Source organism: Pelodiscus sinensis, chromosome 28, assembly GCF_049634645.1.
Source record: "Pelodiscus sinensis isolate JC-2024 chromosome 28, ASM4963464v1, whole genome shotgun sequence".
Taxonomy (NCBI): Eukaryota; Metazoa; Chordata; order Testudines; family Trionychidae; genus Pelodiscus; species Pelodiscus sinensis.
Window position 1 is genome coordinate 5137926 of NC_134738.1, and position 13527 is coordinate 5151452.

Here is a 13527-nt window from a genome sequence, read left to right on the forward strand (position 1 = left end):
TGGTCACTGGCGGCCCCGCCCCTGATGGGCGGGGCTTGATTCGCGCTGCGGCAGCCGCCGGCTGGGGCCGTTCACTCTGGAGCCGAACGAGGGCGCAAGGTGGCGCCCTGCACGCCTGCTCCCGCCGCAGGGCCCTTGTGTGCTGCGCTCTCCGGGACTCGCGCTCCCGGCTGTTGGCTCAGGAGCGAGCCGCTCCCGCCTGGCCCGGGCGGTGCGGGGCGGCCGCTGGGCTCTAGCGCCCGGGGCGGGGGGCTGCTCCGGGCATAGCTGCGCCGCGTGCACGAGGGCCCGTGGGGGCCGCAGGCCCTTTGCTCACGGTGCCTTCCCGCAGCCGAGCAGTGGCTTTGGCTCCGCGCGGGCAGGGTCGCACCCGGGGCCCGCAGCCCTGCGCTCCACTTCGGAGGCGTCTTGGCGCTGGGGAGGGTCCCTTGCCCCATCCTCGGAAAGGTCGGGCCCCAGAGACTTTTAAGCCAGCGCTTTGTTCCGCCTGCTAGGAGCCTGCAGCCAGTACTGGGGGGGCTGATGCATGTGATGTGCTCTGACCCTTCTGCGCCCCACCTTTTATTTCCCTCTTTTGTGGGGGGTGGGGGTGGGTTATAATCTCTCACCTGTGTGAGAGGGGGCTGGGGGGGCACAGGGAGCACTGGGGTGACAGAGGGGAGGTGGGGAGATGGGTTATAACCTCTCCCCTGTGTAAGGGGGGCTGGGTGATGCACAGGGAGCACTGGGGTGACTGAGGGGAGGTGGGGGATGGGTTATAACCTCTCCCCTGTGTAAGGGGGGGCTGGGTGGTGCACAGGGAGCACTGGGGTGACTGAGGGGAGATGGGGGATGGGTTATAACCTCTCCCCTGTGTAAGGGGGGGGGGCTGGGTGGTGCACAGGGAGCACTGGGGTGACTGAGGGGAGATGGGGGATGGGTTATAACCTCTCCCCTGTGTAAGGGGGGGGCTGGGTGGTGCACAGGGAGCACTGGGGTGACTGAGGGGAGATGGGGGATGGGTTATAACCTCTCCCCTGTGTAAGGGGGGGGGCTGGGTGGTGCACAGGGAGCACTGGGGTGACTGAGGGGAGATGGGGGATGGGTTATAACCTCTCCCCTGTGTAAGGGGGGGGCTGGGTGGTGCACAGGGAGCACTGGGGTGTGAGGGGAGGTGGGGGATGGGTTATAACCTCTCCCCTGTGTAAGGGGGGGGGGCTGGGTGGTGCACAGGGAGCACTGGGGTGACTGAGGGGAGATGGGGGATGGGTTATAACCTCTCCCCTGTGTAAGGGGGGCTGGGTGATGCACAGGGAGCACTGGGGTGTCTGAGGGGAGGTGGGGGATGGGTTATAACCTCTCCCCTGTGTAAGGTGGGAGCTCAGGGGGCACAGGGAACGCTGAGGTGACTGAGGGGCCAGATTGGCACCTGAAGTGCTCAGTGTGGCTGGTTTGGGGCCTTACAGAGAAGGACCCCCCAGTCTGGAGCTGTAAGTAGCCCTGGTTCTAAGCAATTCACCCTGATCTGCCCGTCCCAGTGGTGCCCTCAGACCACTGTCCAATTACACTGGCACTTGGCACTGCCCGTGGTACCATGCACCCTGTGGCCCTGCCTGGGCACTGGGGGTGCCCCACAGGAACAGCCCCTCAACCCTGGCCAGGGCCAGACGCTCCCCTGGGTGGCTCTAACACAACTCAGGCAGGGCTGAATTGGCACAGAGTCCGAGAGCGGGACAAGTCCCATGCAGACACTCTAGTGAGGACGGCGATGGGCTGGGGGTTCCCGTGGCCCCGCGCTGCTGAGAGCCCTGACACCTGGTCTGTTGTGATCCAGGTGTGGGTGCAGCAGCAGAGGGCGGGGACGCTGCAGCGCGATCCAAGCAGCCTGCAGAACCAAGTGGTGTTTTCGGCCAGAGTTTCACAACCCGGGTGTTGGCACCCGGAACTGGGTCACCAGAAGGTACCAAAGGGGCAGGTGGTGGCAGCTCCTGTCCCCAGGGGCGCAGGGTTGCAAAAATGTTGGGGGTGCCCAGAATGGCAAGCACCCACTCCCCTCCCCCGTTCACACGTCTCTCCCCCTCCCCCACGCCGCCTGCTGAGGGCTCTAGGGAGGGCTTGCGGGGGAAGGGTGTGGGCTGTGAGAGGGAGTTTGGGGACAGGGTATAGGAGGGGGGTAGGGTCTGGGAGGGGGTTTGGGGACGGGATATAGGAGGGTGTAGGGTCTGGGAGGGAGTTTGGGGACAGGGTATAGGAGGGGTGTAGGGTCTGGGAGGGGGTTTGGGGACGGGGTATAGGAGGGTTGTAGGGTCTGGGAGGGGGCTTGGGGACGGGGTATAGGAGGGGTGTAGGGTCTGGGAGAGGGTTTGGGGACGGGGTATAGGAGGGTTGTAGGGTCTGGGAGGGGGCTTGGGGACGGGGTATAGGAGGGGTGTAGGGTCTGGGAGGGGGCTTGGGGACAGGGTATAGGAGGGGTGTAGGGTCTGGGAGGGGGTTTGGGGACGGGGTATAGGAGGGGTGTAGGGTCTGGGAGGGGGCTTGGGGGCAGGGTATAGGAGGGGTGTAGGGTCTGGGAGGGGGTTTGGGGACAGGGTATAGGAGGGGTGTAGGGTCTGGGAGGGAGTTTGGGGACGGGGTATAGGAGGGGTGTAGGGTCTGGGAGGGGGTTTGGGGACGGGGTATAGGAGGGTTGTAGGGTCTGGGAGGGGGCTTGGGGACGGGGTATAGGAGGGGGGTAGGGTCTGGGAGGGGGTTTGGGGACAGGGTATAGGAGGGGTGTAGGGTCTGGGAGGGAGTTTGGGGGCAGGTGTGGCTCTGGGGTACAGGCTCTGGGAGGGAGTTTGGAGGCTGGAGTGGGAGAGGCATTTGGGGGAGAGGGGCAGGGTCGGGAGGGAGTGGAGTGAAGCTAGATAATTTCATGGAGGTTAGGTCCATAAAAGGCTATTAGCCAGGGGATAAAATGGTGTCCCTGGCCTGTGTTTGTCAGAGGCTGGAGAGGGATGGCAGGAGACAAATCGCTTGATCACTGTCTTCGGTCCACCCCCTCTGGGGCACCTGGTGCTGGCCACTGTGGGCAGACAGGATACTGGGCTAGATGGACCTTTGGTCTGACCCAGTGTGGCCGTTCTTACGAGCGTGCTAGGAGGAGTGGAAGGAGAGCATGGGGGTGCCACACTGACTTGGGGCACCCCTTCTGGAAATGGCTCCTGGGGAGGAGGGAGTCTCTGGGTGCCACGGGTGCATGTCCTCTGGCCTCACCTGCCACCCCGGGGTGCCCCCCAGCAGTGCAGAGGGGTTAGAGCTGCATCTGGCAGCTCACTTACCCCACCGCGCTCCGGGCGATTTATCTTGCGAGCCAGACCTGAGCAGCGCTGCAGCCCGGGAGGTCCTGCGCTCCAAGCAGAGCTCCACACCCAGCCCCCTCCCCAGGGCAGGATCCGGCCAGAACCAACCCAGGGCCTCCACCCCACTCTGTGTCCTGGGGCGTGTCCAGCCATGGACATTTACAAACAGTCCTGAGCCCCCAAAGTGCGGGAGCCGCTTCTGCACAGCTCAGGGCAGCCTATCGCCTCCTGGGACTCAGGCTCCAGGCAGCTCTGGGATGCCAAGAGATACAGCTCCCGGCCCGGCCCCGGGGAGAGCTGCCTGGCCCGGCCCTGGGGCTCTTGGTGAGTGATTGGCCAGTTCCTGCTGGCAGTGAGACCGTGGCTTTCCCACACTTCCCCCTTGCTACCTGAGCCCAGCCCCATCCAGACCTCCTGCTCCCCTGCTTCTTGCTTGCTTCCTTTGGCTGCCTCTTCAGCCCTGCTCCTGCATGTGCGCCTTTCCCCACAAGCTCCTGGTCCCTGAGCATCTCTCGGATTGCGGCCTTAGAGGCCTGGGGCAGGGTCTCTCTGTTGGTGCCACGTGTGTACAGCACCCTGCACTATGGAGAGCCCGGCTGCGAGGGCCCCCTCGGTGTAATTTCTATCCCCCGTCTTCGGGTGGCAGCTCATTGGGGAGCCAGGCCCTGAGAACACCCCGCGGAGGACGGCCATGCCGTTTTTATTGGGCAGGCACCTTCTTGCTCCTTCCTGATTGGCTGAGCATGGCCATTGGGAGATGGGATAGCTCAGTGGTTTGCGCATTGGCCTGCTAAACCCAGGGTTGTGAGCTCAGCCCTTGAGGGGCCGTTTAGAGATCTGGGGCAAATCTGCCAGGGATGGTGCTTGGTCCGGCCGGGAGGGCAGGGGACTGGACTTGACCTCTCAAGGGCCCTTCCAGTTTTATGACATAGGTGTAGTTCTTAATTTAGGGACCGTTTATTGGTGCTGAGGCTGGCGATTCCCCTTTGGGAACTGGCTCCTTGCGAATGCCCAGAAATGCTGGTTTACAACTCAGTTCCTAGGATACTCCTCAGCTACAATCGTCCCACCCAGCAATCTGTGGGGGGCTACATCTAGACACATGCTAATGGGAACAGTGCGACTGTATCTGGCTCCTATCTGGCCCACTAGCTCTTACAGCCCCTCAATCTTTCCCACTTGTGTTCTCACACCCCTGCGGGGCAGGACTGTGGCCCCATTGTACAGATGAAGAATTGAGGCACAGGCAGCTAAGTGACTTGCACATGGTCACGTGGGAAATCTGTGGCAGAGCATGGAATTGCATCTAACTCCTCAGCTAGTGCCCCAACCACCGGCCCATCTTTCCTGGATGGGTTTCAGCCAGTTTGCAATTCCCTGCAAGCCTGCTGCATCCGCCAGCCCACTGAATTCTGCCCATGCGCACCTGCATTGTGACTGGAATACCAGCGGGCAGCTAAGGGTCCTGGCCCTGAGCCTGTAACCGGATCCTGTCTGGGAGGCTCACGGTAGCTGCGGGGAGGATCAGGTGCTGCGGAAAAGGGCCTGTTCAGACAGAGCTGCCCGGCAGAATGCCCCGGCCAGCTGAGTAAGCAAAGCCGGCTGCAGCTTTCCGCCGGCTCCTGCTGTTCAGGGGCGCTGCAGCCACTTGATCGGTGCCTGCCCCTTACACTGTCGGGCTGAACTCCCCCCTTGCCAGCCCCGAGACATCGTGGCTATGGGCCGAAGCTGCAGCCCAGACTCCTGTGTAGAACCCCCACCTGGTGCAGCGAGCTCCTGCGGCCTGGCTGCTCATTGGGCTGAGGAATGGAGACCCGGTTACGGTCCTTGTTCGCTCCTCGGGGCGGCGTCCACCCCGGGCGCAAATCCCAAGTGGGAAGCTCTGTTCCTGACCTCCCCAGCTCCCAAACCACCCCCCCCCCCGGGGCCCAGCTGCCGGGCTCTGCGGGGATGTTGCAAGGGGGCTATTAGCTGCAAGGCCCAAAGATAAAGTCAGGTGCGCCGGGGTTGGATGGCAAACCAGCGCCTCACGGACACCCCAGTGCCTTCCCCTGGCTGCCTCCAGCCCCCGGCCGAGGGGGGGGGGGTCTCTCCAGACTGATGGGCTTGTTTCTAGACGCCAGGGTTGTGTCTAATTATCTTTCCTGTGTTTGTGGGCCTCAAGACGGGCCAGTCGGGAGCCGGAGCCTGCACGGGGAGGCGATTTTCTTCCCCACTTCCCGTTTCTGCTGTCTCCAGGTTGGCTTATTTTGAGGGTGTTTTTGGAAGAGGCCAGTCGGCGCTAATTACACCAATTAGCCATCACCCCGAGGGGCCAGGGCCTGGGAGGGGGCGGGTTACAAATAACACGTAGCCTGATATTTATAATTAAAGCATTCGTCAGTTTCTGCCTGGCGCGGAGCCAACGCCCACTCGGCCTCTCCACGCCAGGGGCACACGCTGGCGCTGCCCCGCCCCGGGCCCAGCAGTGCCAGGTGACAGAGGCAAATCCCCGGCTGGCGGGGGGTTGGTGTTTCAGCGCAAACCTGGCTGCTGAGGGTGAGTCACTGTGGCTGGGAGAATTACAGCCTGGGTGGCCAAAGGCAGGGTGCTTACGGCCTTCCCGGGCCCCCTTGCCGTGCGCCGGCTGGACTGGAGCTAGAGCGAGACACCCCAGGAGCAGGCTCTGGCCCCTTCCCTCCATCTGGCCAGCTTGAAAGCCCCTCCCGCCCGCTCCCCCCAAGCAGCCCCAGCTCAGGGGGACCAGGACAGCCCTGCCCCCGCCTGCCCTGGGGCACAGAGAGCCAGGCCTGGCTGCCCAGCGCTCCTGCAGAGCAGCCGGGGCTGGCTGGGGGAACCCGACCCTGCTCCAGCCCCCCTTGCGGAGCAGGGGCCAGGCAGGGCCTGGAGCCAGGTGCTGACTCGAGCGTGGGCAGGAGTGAGGTCAGATGCCAGCGAGCGGGGGCCGAGATCCCGGCTCGCGGCCTGGGCCCTGCCAGACGGTGGCTTTGGCAGGCCCAGGGCTGTGGTCAGGCTGGAGGCCAACGAGAGGCCCAGCTACCGCCCCCTTCCCCCTCCTGGCAAGTCACAGCCTTGGGCGCCCCCATCTCTGACCAACCGCGGCCCCCGCCCAGGCTCCAGGCAACCTGGGAGGACCCCGTCGTGCTCGGCACCAGCACCCACAGCTGCAGCATCTCCCAGGCCGGGGCCCTGCCCCCCAGAGCTCACCAGAGCGGGGCCCTGCAAGGGAGGGGAGATGCCGGTTTGTGCTTCAGGAATATTAGGAACCCAGCTTTGCCGGGGGCCTCTCCGGAGCCCCATGCGTGGGGGCGCCAGGCACAGCCGCCCAGCCAGGCCGGGCCGAGCGCAAGTGCTCCAGGGAGCGTGTTGCCCTCTGGGAAGGGGCAGGCGGGGGAGGAAGGGGGGTTCTCGAAGGAGTTCTCCGATGAGCTCTGGAGACAGCAAAGCCAGGCACTCGCGGGGCCCGCCTGGGATCGGGACGTCGTCCACCTCTGGGCCCTCCCAAGCACCGGCATTTCGCTTACACCCTCTGCGGGCCGGCCGGGTCCCCAGCGCCCAGGGAGGCTTGGAAAGGGCAAGTGACTGGCCCAAGGTCGCAGAGGGCGTCTGTGGCAGAGCTCGGAATGGAGCCCAGGCAGACATCCTACCTGGGCCCTGGCCCCTGGGTTTCCCTTCCCTGCAGCAAGCGCGGGGCCCCACTGAGGACCAATAGCTTCCCCCTCCGCTGGGCCGGGCCCTGGGGGCTGCTCACTGGCCTCGTGGGGATTTTAGCTGCCCGGGCTGGGGGCGGCTGCGGAGCTGGCACGAAGGCGGCTCAGCCCATCGGCCGGCGAGGTCTGTTCCTGCAGTGCCGGGGCCTGGCAAAGTGCCCAGCGTCTGCCCGCACGGCCCCCCGGCATCGGCCCCACGGCCCTGGGTGATGGAGCCAGGTCAGGCCCATTCCCCCCCGCTCGCAGCGGGTTTGCCGGCGTTCGGGATCCCGGCTCGGGTCCAGGGCGCCCGGATGCCCCATCGCTCCTCGGGGCGCAGGCCCTGCCCCCCCAGCTCGGCAGTGGCTGTGCCCGTTGGGCATGTGGCACTCCCACGGGGCCGGGAGGGGACTGGATTTGTCAGGCTCATGCCAAAGTGGCCCCGTCCCTGCAGAGCCCAGGAAGGGGCTGGCATGAGAGTGGGGGAGGGGCTCTGGTAGGGGGCTGGGGCACAGAGGGAGGCGGGGGGACTGGCAGGAGGCAACGTGGGGCAGAGCCTGTGCCCCTTGCCCCAGGCTGGCTGGTGGGGGGAAGGCAAGCCGCCTGGACGAGGCCTGGGACAGCAATGATAGGGAACGGCCCCCGGGTCGGCTGGGACAAGGATCCACCTCCCCTTCCGCTCAGAGGGGTCCTGGCTCTGGCTGGGGGTTGATCATTTACTCACAGGAAGCGTGGTTCACCAGACAGCTCAGGGCTGGGAGCCAGGGGTCCTGGGTTCTAGCCCCAGCTCGGGGAGGGGAGTGGGGTCTAGTGGTCAGAGCGGTGGGGGCGGGGAGCCGGGACTCCTGGGTTCTGTCCCCTGCATGAGTCGGTGGAACTCCCTCCTCCGGTGCATCCCGGTTTAACCCTCACCCTGTGGGCAGCCCCTTCCTGGTGAGGACATGGGGGTGCCGGGCCTGGGCAGCTGGGGTCCTGTGCTGCAGGCTGGGAGCTGGCAGATTAACACTGAACCTCAGCTCCCCTCCCCCCATCTGCTAGCAGAGCTGCCCCTCCCCCTTCCACCCCCCAAACGCCCCTGCCGGCTCAGCCCCTTGCCTGGTGCTGCCCTGCCTCACCCCAGAGGCAGCTGCATTTCTGGGCTGGGGGGGGCTCGCCAGGTGTGCAAAGTCAAAGGCTTCTGGGCGGCGGGGTGCCTGGGAGCGATCTGCAGGGCAGAGGGGATAAATCTTTCGGAGTGACGGCTCAGATAAGGCCCAGCTAGACTGGGAGATAATTAACCGCCCAGCCCCGGGGGGCCGCCCTGCCCTGCCAGCCCAGCCCGAAAGGATTCCTGGCTGAACGCCATGCCCAGCGCGTGGGGGGCCCTGGGTGGGAGCCCAGCCGGAAGGACGGGGACCCTCCTACTAGCTGGCCACAGGGTTGTTCAGGGACCATGCCGGTCTGGGCAGGGCCGGCTGGGAGAACCAGACCCAGCTGCCCTGAGGCTGAGCTGGCTCTCCAGGAGCAGGGGGCGCCGGCCTGTCTCATAGCAATGGGACTCAGGCAGGGCGCTCCCGGCTCCTCCAGCCACCAAAGCCAGGGTGCAAGGCAGCTGGAGACTCTCCTGCTGGGAGGGGCTGCGGCTTTGGGGGGTTTAACGGCCCCCCCGGGCGTCTGGCTGCGGCGGCCCCCGGAAACGAGGTGCGTTCCCAAGAGCTGGCCCCGGAATCCGGCTCCGGGAGAGGGGGTTGCAAGTCAAACTGCGCCCTGGACACGGCTCAGGCCGGCAGCTCCCATCCCCCACAGAGCCGGCTCTTGGCCTCCCACGGTCCCAGCAGGACCCGGCGAGAGCGTCATCGGGGGGCGGGGGGAGCTCAGCTCCTATGGTCCCAGAGTCACTGCCATGCCCGGCCCCGCAGGGCTCCCCCAGGCCGGGCCCACGGCAGGAAGCCCCCAGTCCTGGCCTGTGCACCACAGGTCAGCAAGCCTCCTTGGGAAGCCCGGCCAGAGGTGCTGGCTGATTCCACGAGGCCGAAACCTCGCACAGCACCCTCTGATTCCTCGCACGGCACTGCCCGATTCCTCGCACGGCACCCTCTGATTCCTCGCACGTCACCCTCTGATTCCTCGCACGGCACTGCCCGATCCCTCGCACGGCACCCTCTGATTCCTCGCACGGCACTGCCCGATCCCTCGCACGGCACCCTCTGATTCCTCGCACGACACTGCCCGATTCCTCGCACGGCACCCTCTGATTCCTCGCACGGCACTGCCCGATTCCTCGCACGGCACCCTCTGATTCCTCGCACGGCACTGCCCGATTCCTCGCACGGCACTGCCCGATTCCTCGCACGGCACCCTCTGATTCCTCGCACGGCACTGCCCGATTCCTCGCACGGCACCCTCTGATTCCTCGCACGGCACTGCCCGATTCCTCGCATGGCACCCTCTGATTCCTCGCACGGCACTGCCCGATTCCTCGCACGGCACCCTCTGATTCCTCGCACGTCACCCTCTGATTCCTCGCACGGCACTGCCCGATTCCTCGCACGGCACCCTCTGATTCCTCGCACGGCACTGCCCGATCCCTCGCACGGCACCCTCTGATTCCTCGCACGGCACTGCCCGATTCCTCGCACGGCACCGCCTGTGGGGATCTGGTTTTAGTGTCTTTAAATAGAAGAAGCCCCAAGTGCCGCCCCACCCCCGTGGGATGTGACCTCTGACACCAGCACCGCCGAGTGGGATGGAGCCCGGGGCAAGTGGTGGGGCTGAGCCAGGTGGCACAAGGAGCCTTTCTGCCTGTGCCCACCTAGGTGCAGGTAGCTCTGTCGTGGGTCCCCCCCGACCTGCCACCCCAGTGTGGACAGGCTGGAGAGGCCCCCTCCCCCGGCCCAGGCTGGAGAGCCCCCGGGTGTGAGATCCAGCTACGTGGCTCAGGGACGTGAAAACGCCACCCACCACGCAGGTGCCGTATTAACCCTCGGGGCACCGAGCGGCCGGTAGATCAGCTCCCAGGCCCCGAAGGCTCCCCCGGCCGTACCCGCCTGGCAGCTGCTGCCAGCCCTTGGCAGAGTGTCCCCGGGGCGCAGGCCGAAGCCCCGCCCGCCGGTTGTGCTTTGCGCCGAGTGCTTACCCAGCGCCGCCCCTCGCGGGAGCAGAAGTCGCTTTCCAAGGTAAAGCCGAGGGAGGCTGGTCCCTGGGCCGCCGGCTGCCACGCAAGAGACACCCGCTCGCCAGGGAGGGGCAGGAACCCACCCTGCCAGCTGCCTGCCCCACTCCCACCGAGCCCGCCAGAGGGCAGTGAACTGGCCGTGCCCAGCGCAGCCCCACGGGGCTGGATCCACCTCTGGCCCGAAGAGCCAGCCTGGCCCTGCTCACACACCAGCTCTGGGCCTAACCCTGGCTAAGCCCAGCACAGCTGTCCGGGCCGCAGCCTGATTGTCTGGGCAGCCGCCATTGGGGGGTTCCAAAAACTCTTTGCTCTGCTGCTTTGTTCCATGCACTCAGGCCAAAGGCCCGGTCGGGGGCCGGGGGTTACTGCCCCCCTGGTCCTGGGGAACCCCGGGGCGGGAGCGCGGGTGCCCCAAGCCAAGGCCCTGCAGGACACCAGGGATTGGAACCCACGGCTGGGCTGGCCCGAGTGTGGGAGAATCACACGAGCCAACCTCAGGGCAGGAGGGGGCAAGACACGGGCCGGGGCCTTGGAGAGCAGGGGCCCTGTGACAGTCACAATTGTTAACGTGGGGAAACCGAGGCAGGAAGCAGAGCCCAGGCTTGTTCAGTGACAAAGTCAGCAATAGAAGCCACGAGTCCTGGCTCCCCCCACTAGACCCCACTCCCCTCCGGGAGCCGGGCACGGACACCTGGCATTGGCCTCTCCCTGCTCCGGCGCACACAGGGCTCCAGGACAGGGCGGGTCAAACACGGAGCTGAGCCCCGGAGCCAAGTGTGGGCCCGATCCTGTGGCGGGCCCGATCCAGTCCCTCCCTCTGCAGCGCCGCGATCCTAGCTCGGCCCCACGAGGCTGGGCATGGCCTAGCCAGAGCTGGGGGCCGGCTGCTCTCCCCCACATCAGCCCAAAGCTGCAGCCCAGCCAGAGCCTCTGGCTCCCCCTCCCTGTCCCTGCCACGCTGCCCTGAGCCCCGGGGGACCGGCTCAGCTCCCTGCCCCACAGAGCCTGAGTCATTTCCCTTCTGGGAACCCTGCCCCTCCGGCTGGCTGGGAGTCACCTCCACGTGGCCCCTGCCTCCCCCCGCCCAGCCCCGCGGGCCAGAGGCAGCTGACTGGTGGGTGGGCGAGGGGCACTCCCGGCCAGGCAGGGATGCAGGCTCTGAGCAGGCGCCCGGCACTGCCGCCAGCTGGCACACGCCTGCCGCCACCCCACGGCTGGCACCCAGGCGCCGGGCGCTCGAGCGGGGCTGCGGCGCTGCTAACCCAGAGGGTGCTGCCCCCTTGTGCCAGCCTCGGGCGGGCAGGACAGGCCTTTGCTCTGGGCTAGGGCCCACGTGGCTGGGCGGATCCCACGGGCGACACAGGAGTCATGTGGGTGCAGCCCAATCACACCGGCCCCCGGCCGGGCGGGGACGTGGTACCAGGCACAGAGCGGGGGTGGGGCGCGCCCCGGGCACCTCCCTCAGGGGCCTGGCGGCCTGGAGCCTGGGAGCCAGCGTCACCCGCCGCATCCGCCCAGACAGCCTGGTGGGCCCCCCAGCCGGTCCCTCTGAAACCTAGCCAGGAGCAGGCAGCTCCCAGAGCCCCGCCCCACCCCAGGAAGAGGGCCCCCCACCTGATCCGCACCCCAAGGAGCCAGGGATCTGTGGCTGGACCCGGGGAAGGGCTGCCCGGTGGGGCACTGGACTGAGGGTATTCTCAGCTGAGACACCACCCGTGCTGCCAGGCGCCCCCAGACCCCCCCCCCCGAGATCAGGGCCCGTCGGGCTGGGCACCCCCAGGCCCCCCCGAGATCAGGGCCCGTCGGGCTGGGCACCCCCAGGCCCCCCCGAGATCAGGGCCCGTCGGGCTGGGAACCCCCAGGCCCCCCCGAGATCAAGGCCCGTCGGGCTGGGAACCCCCAGGCTCCCCCGAGATCAGGGCCCGTCGGGCTGGGCGCCCCCAGACCCCAGCTGAGAGTGACCCCCTGTGTGGCCAGGGAGCCTGGTGCCCACAGCGCTGGCTGGCAGGAGGGAGGCACCGTGGCTGGCTGGGCCACCCTCTTTCCCCTGCCCCCGGCCACGGGCTCCTGCCCTGAGCCCACTTGCCCAGCATGGCCCATAGTGGGGGTGCCTGCGGCACAACCACAACCAGAGCATCCACCCAGAGACCTGACCCCCCAGGCAGCGGCTCCCCTGCAGAGACGGGCACCGGGCAGGGTCAGCCCAGGCCCTGCCTCCCCGTGACGGGCACCCCTGGCCCCGCAGAGCCCAGAGGCGGGCACCCTGCAGGGTCAGCCCAGGGCCTGCCTCCCTGTGACGGGCACCCCTGGCCCCGCAGAGCCCAGAGGCGGGCACCCTGCAGGGTCAGCCCAGGCCCTGCCTCCCTGTGACGGGCACCCTGGCCCCGCAGAGCCCAGAGGCGGGCACCCTGCAGGGTCAGCCCAGGCCCTGCCTCCCTGTGACGGGCACCCCTGGCCCCGCAGAGCCCAGAGGCGGGCACCCTGCAGGGTCAGCCCAGGCCCTGCCTCCCTGTGACGGGCACCCCTGGCCCCGCAGAGCCCAGAGGCGGGCACCCTGCAGGGTCAGCCCAGGCCCTGCCTCCCTGTGACGGGCACCCCTGGCCCCGCAGAGCCCAGAGGCGGGCACCCTGCAGGGTCAGCCCAGGGCCTGCCTCCCTGTGACGGGCACCCCTGGCCCCGCAGAGCCCAGAGGCGGGCACCCTGCAGGGTCAGCCCAGGCCCCGCGTCCCTGTGACGGGCACCCCGGCCCCGCAGAGCCCAGAGGCGGGCACCCTGCAGGGTCAGCCCAGGCCCCGCGTCCCTGTGACGGGCACCCCGGCCCCGCAGAGCCCAGAGGCGGGCACCCTGCAGGGTCAGCCCAGGCCCTGCCTCCCCGTGACGGGCACCCCCGGCCCCGCAGAGCCCAGAGGCGGGCACCCTGCAGGGTCAGCCCAGGGCCTGCCTCCCTGTGACGGGCACCCCTGGCCCCGCAGAGCCCAGAGGCGGGCACCCTGCAGGGTCAGCCCAGGCCCCGCGTCCCTGTGACGGGCACCCCTGGCCCCGCAGAGCCCAGAGGCGGGCACCCTGCAGGGTCAGCCCAGGCCCCGCGTCCCTGTGACGGGCACCCCTGGCCCCGCAGAGCCCAGAGGCGGGCACCCTGCAGGGTCAGCCCAGGCCCCGCGTCCCTGTGACGGGCACCCCGGCCCCGCAGAGCCCAGAGGCGGGCACCCTGCAGGGTCAGCCCAGGGCCTGCCTCCCTGTGACGGGCACCCCGGCCCCGCAGAGCCCAGAGGCGGGCACCCTGCAGGGTCAGCCCAGGCCCTGCCTCCCTGTGACGGGCACCCCGGCCCCGCAGAGCCCAGAGGCGGGCACCCTGCAGGGTCAG